Below are 19,017 nucleotides of genomic sequence, written 5' to 3' on the forward strand. Positions count from 1 at the left end.
GTTGAACATTATAATACAATAATAAATAAAGCAAATAGTATGCTGGGCTTTATTAAACGTTTCACCTACAATTTTGAAGGCCCTTACACAATAAAATCATTATACAATACATATGTCAGGCCAATTTTGGAATATTGCAGCATAGTATGGAACCCATACACTGTCCTGTACGAAGAACGCATCGAATCAGTCCAAAAACAATTTATTTTGTACGCGCTTCGTAAACTAAACTGGACGACATTTCTTCTTCCATCGTATAAAGCACGTTGCATGCTCATTAATATACAAACACTCAAAGAACGCCGCGAATTTGCCATGCTTTACTTTATCAACGACATTATTTCTCAACGTGTACAATCCGCATCATTACTTTCGCAAATAAAATTTTATGTACCTAACCGACAACTAAGAACTCGTAATTTATTCCAAGAACAATCTTTTAGGACAAACTATGCTAAAAATAGCCCCATCAATAGAATGATGCGTCATTATAATGAAAATTGTGTAATAATTGACCTTTCCATGTCTAGAAAACAAATCAAATCTGAACTAAACCGTAGAAATAATGTATAGTATATAAGTAAATATTGTAAAACCATTCTATGTAGTCTACATATGCTTGACGAAAATAAATAAATTAATCAGTACAAAAAACACAGACAAAATTTAATACTCCTATTATTGACGACAATCTCCAGCTTCTGATTCGCTTGAATAATGTTCAAAGACGTCAATATCAACGTTCTCGTGATCCTCCTATGAAATTTATCTACCAGGATCTACAAAAAGGAATTAAGCATGAATGCACACTATTAAAACAATAAAATTTTGTAAAATTTCCAAATACTTTTCAAAAAAACGGGGAAAAAGTTCGCAGTAACGCATCTCAAGAATTACATTTATCAAAGCGATCATTTTATGTTTCTAACAGCACTAATTGAAAATGGATCAAATTGTGAATTCTTCTTTGAATGACGCGAGTTGAAAAAACGAGCCATAAATTCTGCGAAAGTTCGTTGCTTTAGCAATGACTCCAACGGCAAATCTGGTTAATCTTGTTTATTGATGCACCAGCACGTTCCACAGCCTACATGCAAATGGGCAAATATTTAATCACAAATTATTATAGTAATGATATTTTTGCCTCAATTTATTCTAGATGGGGAACGTGTTAGACCTGCACCAAGCACAAATGCTACACAACAGCAACGAGACAAATTAAATATTATTAAAATTCGTTTCGCTATTACCGGGACGAACGGTGATACGTTACCAGACTGCAATCAGACAGCAAAGCAACAGAAGATCTGCACCAGACACTAACTATCCTTTGCGCCGCCGTTGTCGATGCGGGACAACCGTTTACTCTTCAACACCCATAAACAATGCAACCCATTGATGGCCAATGCCTCTGGATTCGGTTGGTTGCTACATTCGGTTACATGGCCCCGTAAATTTGCTGGCCATGAGCTGCAGTTTATTAGCATACTTCCAGCAATGGAACTACAGGTCTAGAATGGATAACAAAAGAACGGTTGCAGCAAGAGTGCCTGGGCTAGGCGTAGAAAAAATAATAACCGGTGGCTGAGTAAGAATAATAGCCAACGATTATAATTCACTTTGGTGTTGCGCACCACACCACCCGATCCGCTACATACATTCGTGCTTTCGCGTTTTGTGCTGTCCACGGGAAGTTAATGTCACCGGTCGTCTCTCAGAACTAGAAAAAAAAAATTATTGAACGGTAGGTTGTGTCTTGCGTCTGCTGGCACGAGGGTATCAACACAACTCATAAATTAAAAAATTCTGCACATACGACAGATGTTCTTTGTCTTTGCCCATGGTGGTCACGACACAGAAAGTACATTAGTTTAAGGCAGAGAAGGCCAGTACACGGGAAGCAATGTAATGTTGAGGTATGGAGCTTTCTTTGTCCGAGATGTTGAAATTATTATCCACAAACTTTATTGCCGTTCATCGTTTAAAAATTGATAACTAACTGATAACAGAGATACAAATGAGACCAATAATGATATAATGGGACTATTCTTGATCACTAAATTAATGCAAATAATTGTTTGCCATAAACACCTGTGCAATGAGTGCACAGTGATGACCCGATTTTGTTAGCAGCATGATACACTTTAATCTGGCGGGACGCCGACAAACTGGGGACATAGTTTTTTCTTACATTTTAAGCAACTAGTGCCATTAAAATAGTCTTCTTAAAATCCAAAATTTAATATCACAACTCTTCCTCATTATTTTGAATAAATTACACTTATGGTTTTGTGGAACAATTTTTAAAAACATCGTTTTGCCATGTTTGAATATATTTTTAATTCCAAGTTTAAGATTGTAAAACTTTACACGCATATGTATTTTTATATGAGTTAGATAAATTGTCTTGCACGGTAACATTTGATATGTTACTTGAATTCCATTACTATAACAAACTGTCGAAAATAATTAATAATCCTCTCCCGTTACAATCTGTCGTAATTTACGAATGAACTGTATAAAACCCCAGATAACCCTTCGGAATCCAAATAAAGCCGGTGATCACACAAATTTTAATCAAAAGAAACCTTTCGATCGAATATGAATATCAAAATTTTGTGGAATTGCTTAGGCTAGCAAAATCTGTTCTTTACTGTATAACCAGCATTAACATATACTTGCCAATATCGAATTATAATTGACATCCTGGTTGGCACTATATAATGATGGAACTATAATGTTAATATCTATTAGCAAAATCCCAGCACGCGGATCTGACTTCAAAATATTTTATTTGCTGGATGCTGTTTCCATGCGGGTCTCGCCCGGAGAGCATAAAATACCAATTTATATACATTTACAGAACGAGGTGATTAACAATAAATTTGAATATTTTTTGCCGCTTTCCCAAAACGTAAACAATCGATTATTAATTACGGCGTGAGCTGCGAAGTCGTTTACAGCTTAGGAATCAAATATGGCAGTGGATTCGAACACATTAGCTTCACTCGTATCGTTCGGCTGAGCTCTGCGGAGACACACTAATGAGGATCTTTAAATGTTATAGACATTTTGACACCCTGCTGTTAACAAGCAACCATGGAAAGGAGTGGTATTGGGTCGTGGCTTAGGCAGCACGCTTGCCATGATTGCACCTGAAATCTTTGTATCATACGTAGTAGAAATGTGTAGATACTTTGACGTAGACGGAAATTCTGTCATCAAGCACACAAATGCAAATCTGGATCTCTGAACCTATGTGCAAATGCAGAAACAAGACTGTAGAGTTAAGTAGAAACGAATTTGTTTCCTGGAGGATTGAAGTCTTAGCATTTACACAGAAAAAAAAAATCCCAAATCGTGAACAAAGTGTGATGAATTCTGGAACAATCACGTTTTTACGTTACGAAAACAGGACCATGATCAAAAATCATGTGTTTTATAATTATGTTTAATTTCCCTTCAGTAACGCCAGCGTAATGCCTTTACTAGTGGAATTATTTGTTTTTGTTTTGTGAACTTTAGTCACGGTTTCCGCCATGTCATTATCAAATCGCTTTTCTTCACGTGAACTAGTGCACAACTTCATGAACAGTATTCATAAAACCAAAAGTTGATTCATGATGGTATTCATAGATTTATGAACATTAGTCAGCAAAATCAAAACAGTCTGGATAATTCTCGTAAGCTATTTCACGGAACTCGTAATTTTATTCCTGAATCCATTCAGTCATCATGAAGTAATTCATGATTCCTAATATATTAGTCACTATCCAATATCCATGCTCGAGAAATAGTTCACAAAATCATAAAATACTATTCATATATTCATGAACTATTTCATGATTCCTAGTATAATAGTCACGACTTACCGTTCGTACTCGTGATAGTTAAATCATAAAATTTTCATGCATTCGTGAACTGAAGATTCCTAGTATAACAGTCACGGCATACGTGCTTGTGAAATATTTCACAAAATCATGAAAATGGGTTCGACAACTAGGTCATGATTTCTAGTACATGACTGACATCGCTAATTTTTTTTAATTTCATGCAGCATAGCAATGAAATTCACTTGAATTATTTCACAAAATTTGGAGTTATTTGTTATTTGTTGTAGAATCATTTTTCTTCCATGCACTATTCCATGAAATGTCATATATGTTCAACTGCTAGCGACCAGTAAGAGGCATGAGCAGTAGAAATAAGAAAACTAGTAGGACCTAGCATATCATTATTTATTTGATAAGGTTCAGTGTGATGTTTGGATAGAAAAAGAAAACTGTGCTGAGCACCAAGAATACATTATTGAGCCACAAATCGTATTCACAGAGCAAAATACCACGAATCAGTCACACTTTTATGTTCCTGTTGACATTGTCATGCTAACACCGCGAACAACTAAAATATAAGAGATCGTTATAAAGTGAAGAGAAATTACGAATATGTTTTTGTTCGAGAGTTGTCCTACTGGAGCTGTAGTTAGGTTCTAGGAAGGGCTCCCCGTCAGAAACACACACTGCGATTGCAGACGAGAGGGTTCCCAGTCATGTCTTGTCATTTCCGAACGTGACCGATTCCTGATCGCGCGATTACGGACGCTTGTAAGTTCGCGCTTAAAACTTCGTAAGTGCTATCAAGTATGCGTGATCGCGGGCGTAGGTGTGTGTTGTTGATCGCGAAGGGCTTAGGCGTTCGTATGTTAACATTCTGACGGGGAGTGAGCTACCCCATATCACTAGAGCTCCCGGTCATGTCGCCATGGAACGTGTTGTCCAGTGGATATGAGAGCTTTCTTTTTTTAATTGGTGAAGTGACCGATTTATGATCGTGCGGGCGCGGAATTTTTTTGGTTCACGTTTGAGACCGCATTTGAAAATTTATAGGCGCTGCAACGGTCCCCTTATCACCGGGATGTCATCATGTTTGTGAGATCGCGGGTGTTGGTGCCGTGGATGGTCGCGAAGGGCTCAAGCATTTGTATGTTAAAGGGTTTGTCACGTGTATGTGACGACGTATTTTTACCATTTTTGTTAACAATTTTTTGTTAACGACCTATTGAGTCAATTTGTCAACAGTTGTTACGGTATTTAATTAGCAAGGGACTGGAAGGTGAAGTATATTTTTCAATATTAAGAGCCATAGTACTCAAGGGAGAGCAAGGAGTTGACGGGAGAAAGTTTAGAAAAGCGTGGAAGGATCATATGTGCAAGCTTAGAGTTTACCGGCGACTTAACCTTTTGTCTGCTACCGTAGGAGTCAAGATCTTTTGGCATTAGAAATGCGAATCACCTGAGTCTACGGCATGTCCGGACAAGCGTAAAGTAACTTGTTACTTCATGTTGTTACTTCATGCTGTCGGTTCCGCCATGAGCGCTATTCTTTGCAGATGGCTTAGCTTTGACTGGACTGTCATCACCTCTCCCCTCTGCCACCACACAAGGTATCCGTATGACAGTATTAGACGTACAATTGTCGTGTAAATGTAAAAAGTAGTATTTAGGTTTGAGACCCCAGACCTTTCCAAAAGTTTGTCTACACTGCCCGAAGGCCATGTACGCTTTCTTGACTCTGAACTCAATGTGAGCAGACCAATTCAGTTTGGAATTCAATATGACTCCAATGTAAAGAACTGCAAAGGACGAACCTCGGCTGTTATTCGCTTCTTCGTGAAAAGAAACATTGAGGTTTTGCTTGAGTTAACTGATAATTTAACATATCGACACCTTTAATCGACAGCTCTTAATGCTTGTGGCATTAAGTCAATGATTATTCCGATGCAAAGTCCAGTAATTCGTATTTTGTAATCGTCAGCAAACCCGTAGGTTGGAAATCAAAGCTCATTAAGTTTATTCAACAGGCCGTCGGTAACCAAGTTCCATAACAAAGGTGACAGAACGCCACCCTTAGGACAACCTCAAATACTCAACTTCCGTATCTCAGCCTATCGCAGTGACGAGCAAAGAATACGGTTACTAAGCATTGCGTTTATCCAACCCGAGATACATGCAGATATCCCAGCTTGAGCGCCCCCATTTGGGAATAAATCTAACAGTTATTTCTCGCCATGCTTTCGGGATATATCCGTTAGCAAAGCACTGGAAAGCATAATCTTTTTCAAGACATGTTGGAAAATATCAAATCCCTTTTGCAGTAGCACGGGAAGTATTCCATCTTTTCCGGGTGATTTGTATGGAGCAAAACTATTAACTGCCCACTTGACCGATTCAGTAGTAACCAGGTGTGTGCTAACGCCCACGAGTCCGAATCACCAGAATGAGATCTGCTCCGGATCGATACAGCCTGGAAAGTGTGCCTCGAAGACACAATTACGAACATCTTTTTCATCCGTCACATAAACACCATCTCTGGTTTTTAAGGAGTTCATCTGAAAATCTTTCGATTTCGAGATAATTTTATTTAACCTTCTAGCCACATTCAGAGTGGAGACATTAGTGCATAGGTTCTGCCAGCCGGTCCACTCTGAAGATCTAAGACATTTCTCAGATGAACTACGAGCTGACCTGAAAGCCCCGGTATCATCACGCCAGTTCCAAGTTCTTCTCATATCCTTCTTCATTCTTTCAAGCTCAGCCCTCCACCACGGTGTTCCCCTATTCGTTTTAACAGTACCAAGTAGACAAGCTTCTTCGTAGGATGCTACTATGAATGAGTTTGTCGTATCCACGACGTCATCGAAGTCGTCTTATTGACTCATTGTTGGAAAATATCTATGAAATTTTGTCGCCAAGTTTTCCAAAAAGAGGTCCCAGTTTGAAGATTTAGGATTACGATATGTTACCACATTGAAGGTGACATCAAAATGATCGAAAAATATATATTTATAATCGGATAGAGACGGTTCAGTTTCACTTGGAACCTGCCAATTTCCCAGCTCATGCAAAATTCTATCAGAGCAAAGCGTTATATCCAAAACCTCCTCTTTTCCAGACCTCGCAAAAGTTGGTCGGTTTCCCGCATTCAGAATATGGAGATTTGTACTGCTTATGTACTCTATCAGTTCAGAGCCGCGCAGATTGATGTCTGAGGTGTCCCAAATGATGTTATGAGCATTCGCATCATTGCCGAAGCCCATTTCTGCTACAATATGATAGAACGCTTTTGAAATCATCAGAAGGAGATGACTCGTTATGCGGTAGATATGCTGAACAATAAATATATTTTTTGTTCATTATGATCGCTATTGAAAAAAACATGGACGAAATCGATGATGTAAAACGGTATTTATTATAAAAAAACGTAAGGGCGATACTTCAATGGTGATATGTGGGATCGAAAAAGTAAACAATCGCCAAACGGGCGATACTATCATTTTCTCGATTTAAATAGCAAAAAAAAATTTAATTTGATAATTTCAAATACTTTATGAAGTTTTGAGTTTTGATCACTGAATCATGCGATCTAGGATACAACGAACACAATAGTTTTAAATAGAAATTAAAACCTCTGGAAATATTCACTGTTGATTTTCTTTGAATGGTATCACTGCTAGTATCGCCCTTCTCAAGAAAAAGCGTTGATATATTATTTCAAGTGGGTTTTAATCTGGATATTACTTCAATAATTACCTCTATCGGATTTTCCCTTCTTTTGAACATGAGCATTTAGATTCTCACTTTGGGTTAAATGTAAATATCGAGCCGCACTAAATATTATTGTATGAAAACATTTCAGACTTAGGTTTAACTTAAGGGTCGCATCTTCGATTAAAACAAATTCGGTGAAACGACTCATTCGGTGAAATGGTTCAGCTCTTTCGTCCTTAATTTATAGTGGTATTATACAATATAAAAGTTTGAAGAACACAACGAGCCCAGGAACAATTGCTACAACATTGATTTAAGAAGGTATTGTTTCAGCAAAACAAAAATTTATGAGTCAATTGTTATTTTTAATCGGTTAAGGAACCATTACCCTAGCCCAGATGCTTTTAAAATAGTATGAATCAAATTCGAAGGTATTTTTATGTTATCCATATGCAAAGGCTATTATTCCGAAGTAGTCAAAAATATCCGTGACGCCATTACTTTTTAATAACTAAAACTAACGCCAGAAGACCCTAGCAAAGTCATGATGTTGGCTGAAGGATATAATTTTTCAAGATCGTGATGAGTTTATTTATTACATTCTTGAAGAAGAGCTGGGGGGGGGGGCTTGAATAATTGAATTTTTTTAAGATAGATGGAATGTTTGGCAGATCGCCATAGATTCCATCTTTGTAGGGTAAAGCGGTATAATACGCCCCACCGGGGCAAAATGTCCCCCTTCGATTCCCAGGATTCCTGAATTATCTAAAAAGTAAAAATCACTGATAACAGTATCGTTTCATGAAATCAACGTACTAAGCTAGTTTGGTATTTCTAATATGTTGCAAAACAACAATATACACAAAAGTTTCAAAAGAGCTACTTTGATGTAAGCTCCCACTTTTTCCAATAGCATTACAACCAATTAGAAACAGTCGGATTCGATAGAATTATTTCAAATAGCTTACTAGAATATTATAGTTACTATCTTTGTTTTTAGCTTGGCTTAAAACTATGTGTGTGTAGAATTATTCATGTATTCACAACAGCTCATCACCGGCCAAAACGCCCCACCCATTGTTGTCGGGAATACTCACCGATTGCTATGGGGCACGCTCGCGTTGTGGGGCATATTACACTTTCACCGAGAGTATTTTGCCCTGGGTGAAAGAAAAAAGGTAGAATTTAAGCATCTTTGAAAAATGTTTAATAGTACTCGTATCAGGATGTTTTTAATAAAAAAATGAAACGGGTACTAATTTCTAACTAATATAACAATAAATTAGAGTAGTTAGTGAGTAGATCATAGTGTCGAATGGTGAAATATAGCAATTTTTGCTTAAGGGAAGCATATTAGACCTGTTTACCCTATCATAAACATTTTAAATGTCAACGTTGAAAGTTCAATAATTTGTGACTAATTACAAGAGAACAGGCAGGAAAAAACTCATTCTTGAGTTTGCTTTTTTTCATATTCAGATTAAATATCTTGAAACTTACATATGGTTGGAACAATTCAGAGAAGACAATTGATGCTTCTACCTATTCAGCATTAATCTCTCAAATATTACGAAGATTGGTTCACTATATTGAGTTTTTACAAAAATTGTAAGCAAAAGTCGCATTCCCACGTATCATATGTGTGCATTGATGACATAATTTGTATGACGTGTCATAATCGTGCATGGAAAATTTTCTATACAAATAAAGCATCAATTAAAAACTTTTATTCATATCTTCGGCTTAATTTTGTATAGAAACAATCGGTGGGATAGATTCTGAAGGAAATTAATTAAAGAATCCAGAAAAATAGTGTCTAAGTGTGGCCAAATATTCAAAAAAAAATTTTGAGCTCCAAACAAATACAGAATGTATTTGTTTGGAGCCCAAAAAAACGTGTATTTTAAATTTAAAACATTATAATGTCATTGTGTTCCTCTGACATTTTTACATATAGAACTTCAATATAACTTGAGCCAATCCCAAGATACAGTAATTTGAAGCAAAAAACTCAAAATTTCCCGCAATACCTTAGTAACCTAGTAGAATTTTAAAATTCTGAGTGTCATTTTGCAGAGGTTTTTTCAGACCAGTAATGTGGCGTTTCTAATACAGTTTACACCAAAATGGCATTTGTCATAAGATAACATCACAACAGCGACGACTTCACGTCTTCTCCGTTGCATACACGTATGTATATCCCGTCAATTATAACAGTTTGTTTATTTTATACGTTATTGTACAAATGCTTTTTCCTCGTAAATAGGTAAAGTTTTAAAAAAAATTATGTGGCAGCATTTTCAAGATACAATTAGCCGCTACAAGAATGTTTTAAAACTTATTTAAAACTATCTTTAAGTTCCATGGATACTAAAAAAGGTGTCTTGAAAGGATGTTTAAATCTTTGAAAACTTCTCCTAACTTCTATTATATCATATGGAGTTTCATAAAGTGTTGTTGAAACAATCGTTCCATTCATATAAAATTTTTTTTAGTTTACCGAACCTACTGAGTTACGCCAATTCTTCAGTAGTTGGCACCTTGCCTAAACTGAAAGTTCTACTTTTATGCCATGATGATGAGTGCCCACTTATATTTGTGAGCTTAATTATTTTTTTATGTAGAAGAACATGTTGTCACATGACATAACCAGTAACTAGAAACGAACTGGTTTAATCTGCAGGCAAAGATTTTCCTTTAAAATAACGTAACTAGATGTATTTCAAATATTCCGCAACCCATCCCGAGTCCATCAAGAAAATTAAAATTTACACCTCGAGAAGCGATTATTTTAATTAAGTTGCTGGAAAAACTGTGTTTTGTGTTGATTCTTAGTAGGCTCAGAATCTGTAATTTCTTATTTGAGGCGTAAGTGAATAATTTTAGTATCAACAAAAATACAAGACAAGTAAAAATCTGTAAAAATTCTAAAACAGTTGGCTTGGAAAACGAGTATTAAATTAGAAAAAAAATATTGCAAAAAGAAAACTTTATGTGGCATGTCATTTTTTCGTTTTATCTATTTTATTTGAAAATTTGTAAACAAGAACATATAAAAATAGAATTAGGTGGTTAAATAGCTTGTTTCAGAGAATTAAAAAATGTTATCCGAAAGTCAAACTTGAGAACGGTTTTCCAAGTTGTGTGGCGTCTACCATAAATTAATGGCAGAATTTGCAGTTGGATTTCGTCTCATCAGAAACCAACACTTACTTAGTGTTAGGACTAAGCTAGCGTGAGGCACGATTTTTGTGCCCGCCATGCGGGAAAGTTTTGTGCCCGTCATGCGGGAAAGTGGTTACCCAATTTTCTTTGTGAAGAAACATTGGTCTTCATCTAAAATTGTCTGCATCAGTAGAGTTCATTATTTCTTCAATAATGAAAAATCCGCAAATCTACTATTTGTCGTTTTCCATTTCCATATCTTTCCTTTTCCGACATAAAATGATGAGACTAATTGCAAGGTAATATATTTTAAGGGCTCTTATGCATTCGAAACATTGCAATTAAATTTTGGTTTCCTCATTAAAAAAAGTTCGATTTCATTGGTTGATTATATTTATATACATATTCAACAACGGCATCATATCTAGGGAATGCTAGAACTCGGAAAGCTTGAATCGCAAGTTGATAAAGATGCGCATACTTATAAAATACATATTGTTTAGCAAACTCATACGCGTGTTAGTTCTTGTTACGCATCAATATCTCAAATTAGATGCATTAATTTGCTTGGTCAATTTCTTCTAAACAATTTATAGCAAAGGTAAAGGTAAAAGCTTTGAAATGAAATATTATAAGCACATACTAAATTATTAGTGTATCACAAAGTTGGGAGAAAGTGATCAATGTTTAATTATTTTCAAAAAAGTCTAATCCTTCCCATTATGTACTATGTCCATACTAACGATGCAGCAAACGCGTATCTCTGTCACAGAACCAGTTTCTCTTTGGTTTGCCTGTTTCAGCACAAAAAGGTGATAATATGTACACAAACAGGTGTAGAGTTGCAAACAAACTTGGTCGCTTCGCAGCGTAAGCAAGTAGCCATAATTCGCTATTTAGATACCACATTCCTCGCTAGCTTCTGTGCCTTTTGATTCCGCTCGCAAGTCAAATTAAACAAGATAACGTTTTTCATTGACTGCAGTAAACCATTCATAGGCTCCAATAATCGCTATACGTATCATAGTGAAAATCAGATCTGCGCGTTATCCGACCCTCTACTGGCAGGATACACAAAAAATCAGGGTGGGATGCTGTTGGTATTCTTGCTCCTGTTTGTCAGTTTGCTTATATGTATGTGTATGGTTTTTCTTCATCCTGGAGCGCCACTGCCTTTGATCAAAATCTTTACTCCTCACTAGACAGCAATGTTTTAATCCGTTCAAACTATTTTTAGCACCTGTTTGGTACACTGTAATGATTTTTCATTATGCCTTCTAGATTGACTTACGGTTGCGCTAGTAGTACAGACTTGTCAACACGTATTACTCCATTTACCTAAAATAGAAATTCAATGTCAATTGTTTGGGAAGTTTTCCATCGTATCAAAAGTTCACCTGATTTAAAATATTCCTGAATTAAACTGGTCGATTCCTATGTAATAGTGGATGCATACAATATACCTCAAAATAGTTGTAGATTGAGCACCAAATACACTATTGCAGCCTCCAGAAAAACAGTACAAATTTTCCTCCTCCCAAAAATAACACTTCAAATCACTATCCAATTTTCTGCGGCACACGAACACAAACTCTTATCACCAATGAACTCTTCGGATCTCTGCACAATGAAGCACCACTTTCTAATCCTTGTTATCCGCTCAACTGAGTGATTTATCCTCGCACAATAGAGAAAACGGAAAGCATTGGTGAGTTTTGAAAAGCCAAAACACTTTTTTCCGCTACGCACAACACTACTATTTCGCATCCACAGAAACTCGGCACAAAACGACGGGCGGTTTGGGTCGGAACAACACTGAAGAAGTTGCAGTGTTGCGAGTGTAGCAGCATTCGCAAGCAGGCCCATACACATACATCCACAGGATATGTCATTTTAGACATTAGGGCCAATGAGGTAGATATGCAGACGAAAGAAGGTTCGGGTCAAGCATAAAATTGTATCCCCTAGAGGAAGCAAAGCGCTGTGGCTTGAGCGGTATGATTTTAAAGTGACCGAAAATTACCAGCGCATGAATATTGTTAGAATGAAATACATTATCCTACCCTATCCTACCTATAACAAACAAGAAAACTGAAATTTTTTCTTGATTTTTTTTTAATATATCAAGGGATCCAATTGCTGCGTTCTGCATGCTTGTTACATCACGAATACCAAAACCATGATTTTCAGTGTGACAGTACAGTAATTTTACAATAATTTACAGTAAGTTTTAGTGTTATGCTACAATACAAAAACAATAAACTTTAACGTTTTTACAGTAAATTTCAATGTAAAATAGACTTTTACAGTGAAAAGGGGGGGTTTTATGTATCTTAACATTAAAAAAAACAATTTTTCTCCATACATTTTTTTTCTCGAAAACAGTAAAATTCTCGACAAACATATGATTACGGCCTAAAAGCCAACTGTCAAAATCCACTTTGAATGGAAACTCCAGACAAACCGTTACTAGTCGAACACAGTTCACAACAGTTTATGAAAGAGAAAACTTTTCTCTTTCATTTACTACACGCAGCGAAATTTCAGATGATTAAACCAACAAAACGCATTTTTGATTTCAATCGGCAGCCTATTTTTGATTCGATGCTTATTGATTGGTGAATATTCATTATTTTATTATTGAATCAACAATATTATTTTTATTCCAACCAAATTTTCTTTTCTTTTAATATTCTATAGTAGTAAATAAGCGTGTATTTTTCATCTGTCAGTGAATTACCATATAGCAAAGGCCCATTTTATTTGTCAATTGTAAATTTTCATTGAAAAAACTTTGCAGTCCAATTATGTATACCATATGCCAGCATATACAAAAAAAAATTCAGAGCCAGGCACCGGCTATACTCTTTGGTAAGTGTCAATGTTAAAATAATTAACAATATTGAACATTATCTTTGAAACTTTCAGAACAAACGCAACATGATGAAAGTCATCATTGGCAATTCAAAATATAGCATGCTGAAAGTACATCGATGGCAACTCAAAGTGAAAACTAAAAAAGATTTTTTATTTTACTATTTATAAAAATATACAAATATATCAATAGTGACTGTGTTATTAGTTGTTTCAACAAAAGTATATTGTTGAACTAATCGTCTTTGTATCATTGGATCAATAACACGGTCAATCGTTTCAACAATAATATTGTTAATTCAACTGATAACACGATTAAAATCTAGAATTGTCAAAACCAGAATATATTGTAGAAAGAACAATACTGCGGATTGAATCAAATATGGAATATTATTAGCTCTGAGATAATAATAATTATTGTTGAAATTGAACCAGAATATTGTTGTATCTACAATACATTTTTCTGCGATACCAACATCTGTGATTGGCGTGTAACGGTTTGTCCGGATTTCCATTCAAAGTGGATTTTGACAGTTGGCTTTTAGGCCGTAATCATATGTTTGTCGAGAATTTAATGTGAATGCACTGTACCTTTTTTGTGCTGAACAGTGAAATTTATTGTTATATGAAATTTTATTGTAAATCTACTCCGAGAACTTGGCATCGAACAATGTTGAAACAGTAATAGCTATAATATATATTGTTTTATGATTATTTGTAGGGTAAATAGCATTTACCCTACAAATAATCATAAAACAATATATATTATTATGTAAAATTCTATCCGGGATAGCTAACAGATATTTTAAAAAATTAGGCTATTAGAGTTATATTTAGATAGTTTCCTTCTAGATATAACACATAATAATTTTCAAATTTGGTCGATATTACAAGCAAATAACTTTTAAACAACATGTCACCTTTAAATTTGTTGAGGATTACTTACGCAAACGAAGGAAAACTATCATTTTATAAGATGATGAGTAAACATCTCGCGAAAAGGGTGTAAAACATATTGGTTTCTAATATCATTCGCGGAGCTACATATGTGCGGTTCCGAAGTTTTTGTTGAGCACCGTAGCCGCTCTTACATCAATTCCCGTTCCTCCTAAGTCAAGCTAAACCTTTATGAGGTGGTGTAAATTCATGAAACTCTCCGGATTACGCGATGAAAGTATAATTGGGTAATTGGAAAGTGTCAACTTTGCATCATACACAGCCGATCCTTCTATCTGATAGGCTTGACAGAATCTCCTACGTAGTCCAAAATATGAAGGAGTTTAACATTGGTATTGGTTGGGTCTCGATTTCCAGTTGGAACTTTATTTACGGAAAGTATTTTTATAACCACAATAATACCCCGATTACATTTCGAAGAAATGTATAAGCCAAATAGTTTCAAAATGCTGAAATTTCAGCATAATTGCAAATAAATCTAAATTTCTTACTCGTTCCATTTATAAATGAAGTTTTATTGGAAGCTACAACTCACTTGCGAGTAACAAAACACGTATCACTTTGCCAGTTCATGAGCTGCATCATAGGTGTCGCATGACTAATTTTAGTTTTGCTGCAAATCGCCAATAGACACCAGGCAGCTCACACAGCGTTTGTTCCAACCCAGGTTCCGACATAAAAATGGACGCCGAACACTGTTGTCGATGAGTTCATACATCTTTGCGGTTGTACATGGGATCTTCTTCGGTTTGCATAAAAGAGATTATAACTACTAGAGGTCGCATGTCGCTGCTAACACTGAAAATTTATCATCTCGCTCTCACATATGCTAGGCCCATTAGTTTGACAGCTATTGCCCCGGGCACACACATGTCAAAGTAATGGGATACAACATGCTAGAGCGAGACCCCATCTTTCAGTCCGTGAATACATGGAGACAGTAGCGCTTTGCTCTCTCTAGTAGTTATAATCTCTTTTGTTTGCATATTCAATTGCTATTTTGTAGCTTAAGGACGCGCACAAAACTTTTTCCTAACAGAAATAAGCAGACAAATTGTCTACTGGTTGTGCTTATCGTGCTTTTTACGTGCCCAGTGAGATTCAGTCGTCGTACACGCAGAATTTTATTTATGCATCGATAGCATAAAAATCACAGCAGAAGAAAAGAGACGGGAATAGAAAGTATGCTAACAATGCATATTTTTGTTTCTCAGTGTATGTTAGTCCAATGCGTTGAATGTTTATGGTTGTTATCAAATCTCAATTTGACATTCTCAAACAGAAGGGTATGAACTAGGGGCAGATCACTTGTGATGCATTTTTAAAAATCGGCGAAATTAAATGCATTTATTTCCATCAAAATAGAAATTCATAATGTATTTTGCGTTGCGTGTAAGACGTCAAAACCCTACAGAAAAACTAGCCCTACATTTAACAAAACGTCGAACAAAGTGGATTAGCGTAGGTCGTTTGTTAAATAAACTTTTCTGCGAGGCAGTGCAGAGCTGATGCAAAAATGGCAGCCCCATGAAAACTGTTTGTTGCCTGAAGCTACCACCAAATGCCAGTAGCGCTAGCTACGTTCCAAATATTTAAGGTCTGTTCACATGAACTGTACAACTCTGTTTGAAAGTGGGATTCAGAATAAATAAATATTAACAATATATGAGAAAGCACGCTTTTTCTTGCATTGCTTCTTCTCTATAAAATTCGTACGTTTTTTCGCCTACATAACGGTCAAAATGAAGTTTGTTTGCATTCGACAAGTTTCAGGTCGTGTTAACGTAGCAATGTGAATGTTGCTTAAAGAGCGTTCGCTGTCATTTTTGGCAACTATCCGAGCCAGGAAGCCAGCTTATGTTGGCTTCACTCATTTTTCAAAGAAACGTCAAAACATTCACCCTCTTGAAAAATGGAAATTAAATGCATTTTTTTCAATTTGATACAAATTTGTTATACATTCTGCTCTCAACAAAAATTCAACTTCTTTAAGCACCTGTCTTCGGTATACTTGGTCTATAGGAGAGCTTACGATTCAGTAGCAATTGTTACCTCGTCTAACTTCACATTTAATTCTAATCAACTATTCGTATAATTTGTTGTCAGAAAAGCACATTAACTTTTCGTATAGCGATACAGTAGCGTCATGAGACGGCTACATGGGTTTTCCACAAGGCCCCCATTTAACAATTTTTACCTGACTGGCCTTGATGAGTATTTTGCCAACTCACGAACACCAATGGCACATAGCGAATGATGACGTGTTTTATATCCTGGAGCTACACTCACATTATCAACTTGGAATTAATACAGTATCGTTGTTTGCGTATTGCCCGAGCTCATGCTCCATTTCTGGGATATCTCTTCGTCTGCTCATCCGACACGAGATTATGAATTAATCGCTGATTTTTGGAAATTTTATTTGCTAGGCGAGCTTTCATCGCAAATCAAATTTTTGAGAGTGTACTTTAGCCACGTGTGCAAGATATTAATTTTTTTACGTATGTTTCTCTAAGATTCAGATTCTCCGTTCTGCGTACAATACACGTCCTTGAAAGAGGATATTCGTGGAATAAAGGATCATCTAAAGTGCACGGCAGAAAAAAAAAACGTTGTAGAAAATAACCCATTGGATAATTTATTTAGGTAGAAGTAGTTTAGAGTGTGTTGTTTACACTGTTTTTTATCGCTGTCAGTTTTTCTAAAATTGCAAAAATGGCGTCACCTGAAATGCAACGTCGCGAATTGGTTTTGCGTAATCACCTGGAAAATCCTCAACTCTCTCATTGGGATATCGGAAACAACTCGGAATCGTGCAGTCAACGGTGAGTCGTGTTATTGAACGTTAGGAGTAATGAGGTCAGAATGGATGTTCTATTAGTGACCAGGATCACAAGCGTGTAGTGAAAGCGTATAAGCGGAATCTCAATACTTCGATAAGGGACGTGGTCAAAAAGCTGAATCTGTCCTAGTCTTTCGTTCAGAGAGTCACAGGTCCGGAAACTGTACTCCCAGATGCTGACGAAGCCTTATTGTCTCATCATAGATGATGAGACTTACGTCAAGGCGGGCTTCCGGCAGCTTTCAGGGCTACTGTTCTTCACCGCCCAAGTTTTATGTTCTACAGGAAGTAAGAAAGCAGAAATTTTCAAAGTTTGCCAATAAAAACATGATTTAGGAAGCGATCTGGTCATGTAGCAGCTCGTGACTATCGGGACTGTGGACGGAGAGATCTATCTCAAGGACTGTCTACAGACACTTCTGGGTAATTGTGAAGCAGGCACTACCTAAGTATCACAAGGAGGCCATATCTGAGGGAGACATGAAGAAAAATGGGTTTCCGTACAGAAGAAGCTGCAGCCAGATGTTGTACCTAATTAGTGGAATAAAGCGTAAGGTGCGAGCGAACGGTTATGGTAGTTATTGAAATAAATACCGCAAAAGCTTACTAATGGGCTATATTTTATTGTCTAAAAGTTTGAAAAGGATCGGTCCACTAGGAAATTTTCTACAGCGTTTTGTTTTCCGTGAGGCAATTTGATGTGAGACACCCTTTACGTTCCGAAACTTTTTTGTACATAAATACAAACACATTGATTACGAGAAAATGTTCTTCGCAGATACTTCGATACGTGATCCGCGAGTAGTATTTTCTCGCAGTCAATGTATCTGCTTTTTTTTGCAAAAAAAAGCAAAAATTCCAATCCAACGTTGCAATGGATTCATAATCTCGCGTCGAATGAGCTCGGTATTTTTATAAATTTATTCGTCTTCTATAGGTTCAATGTCCCTGGTTTCGTTTTTGTCAAATAATTAGCTGCTGCGATAGTGGTTACATTCCATTCTCCCTAAGGTATATTCGAAAGCATGGTTGGAGGAGTTGAAAGCAGGTCGTGATTTTCAGCCTCATGTCTAATCAATGCACATCTTTTCAATAACGAATACACTGATAGTAAAGTATACATGTGTGGCAAGGGTTACCAAGACATCGAGCACGTTATTTGGGCGTATTCAGAATATCGTGGTGCCAGGTTCCGATCAGAAGATTCCTTAAGAGTCTAAGGTAAACCACCCAATATTCGTGATACCTTGGCCAGTTTGGATTTGCCGTACATGTTGTTGATATATTATTCTTTAGTATTCCAAAGACAAAATATGAATTATTTCTTGATGTAAAACTGAAAACTATTAACTCAAATTACTGAAAAAGAGCCAAAACTTAAATTCAGCTCCATCTAGACACGAAGAAGCGAATAGGAGCAAATCTACGGATCTGACCTCATGCAAAAGTTGCCACACTGCCATAAACGGCGGGAATAACTATTCTAACATTTGACTGTTGCTGCCTCTTTTCTGAAGTTCACGTTAGCAACAAATATATTATACGATGAAGATTTAGTTCTGTTTTTGTTCATTTTTGTTAATTTTGAATCAATTTTCACCTCCTTGTGCGCCTAAAGACTTTATGCCAAGT

Source organism: Topomyia yanbarensis, chromosome 3, assembly GCF_030247195.1.
Source record: "Topomyia yanbarensis strain Yona2022 chromosome 3, ASM3024719v1, whole genome shotgun sequence".
NCBI classification, from domain to species: Eukaryota; Metazoa; Arthropoda; class Insecta; order Diptera; family Culicidae; genus Topomyia; species Topomyia yanbarensis.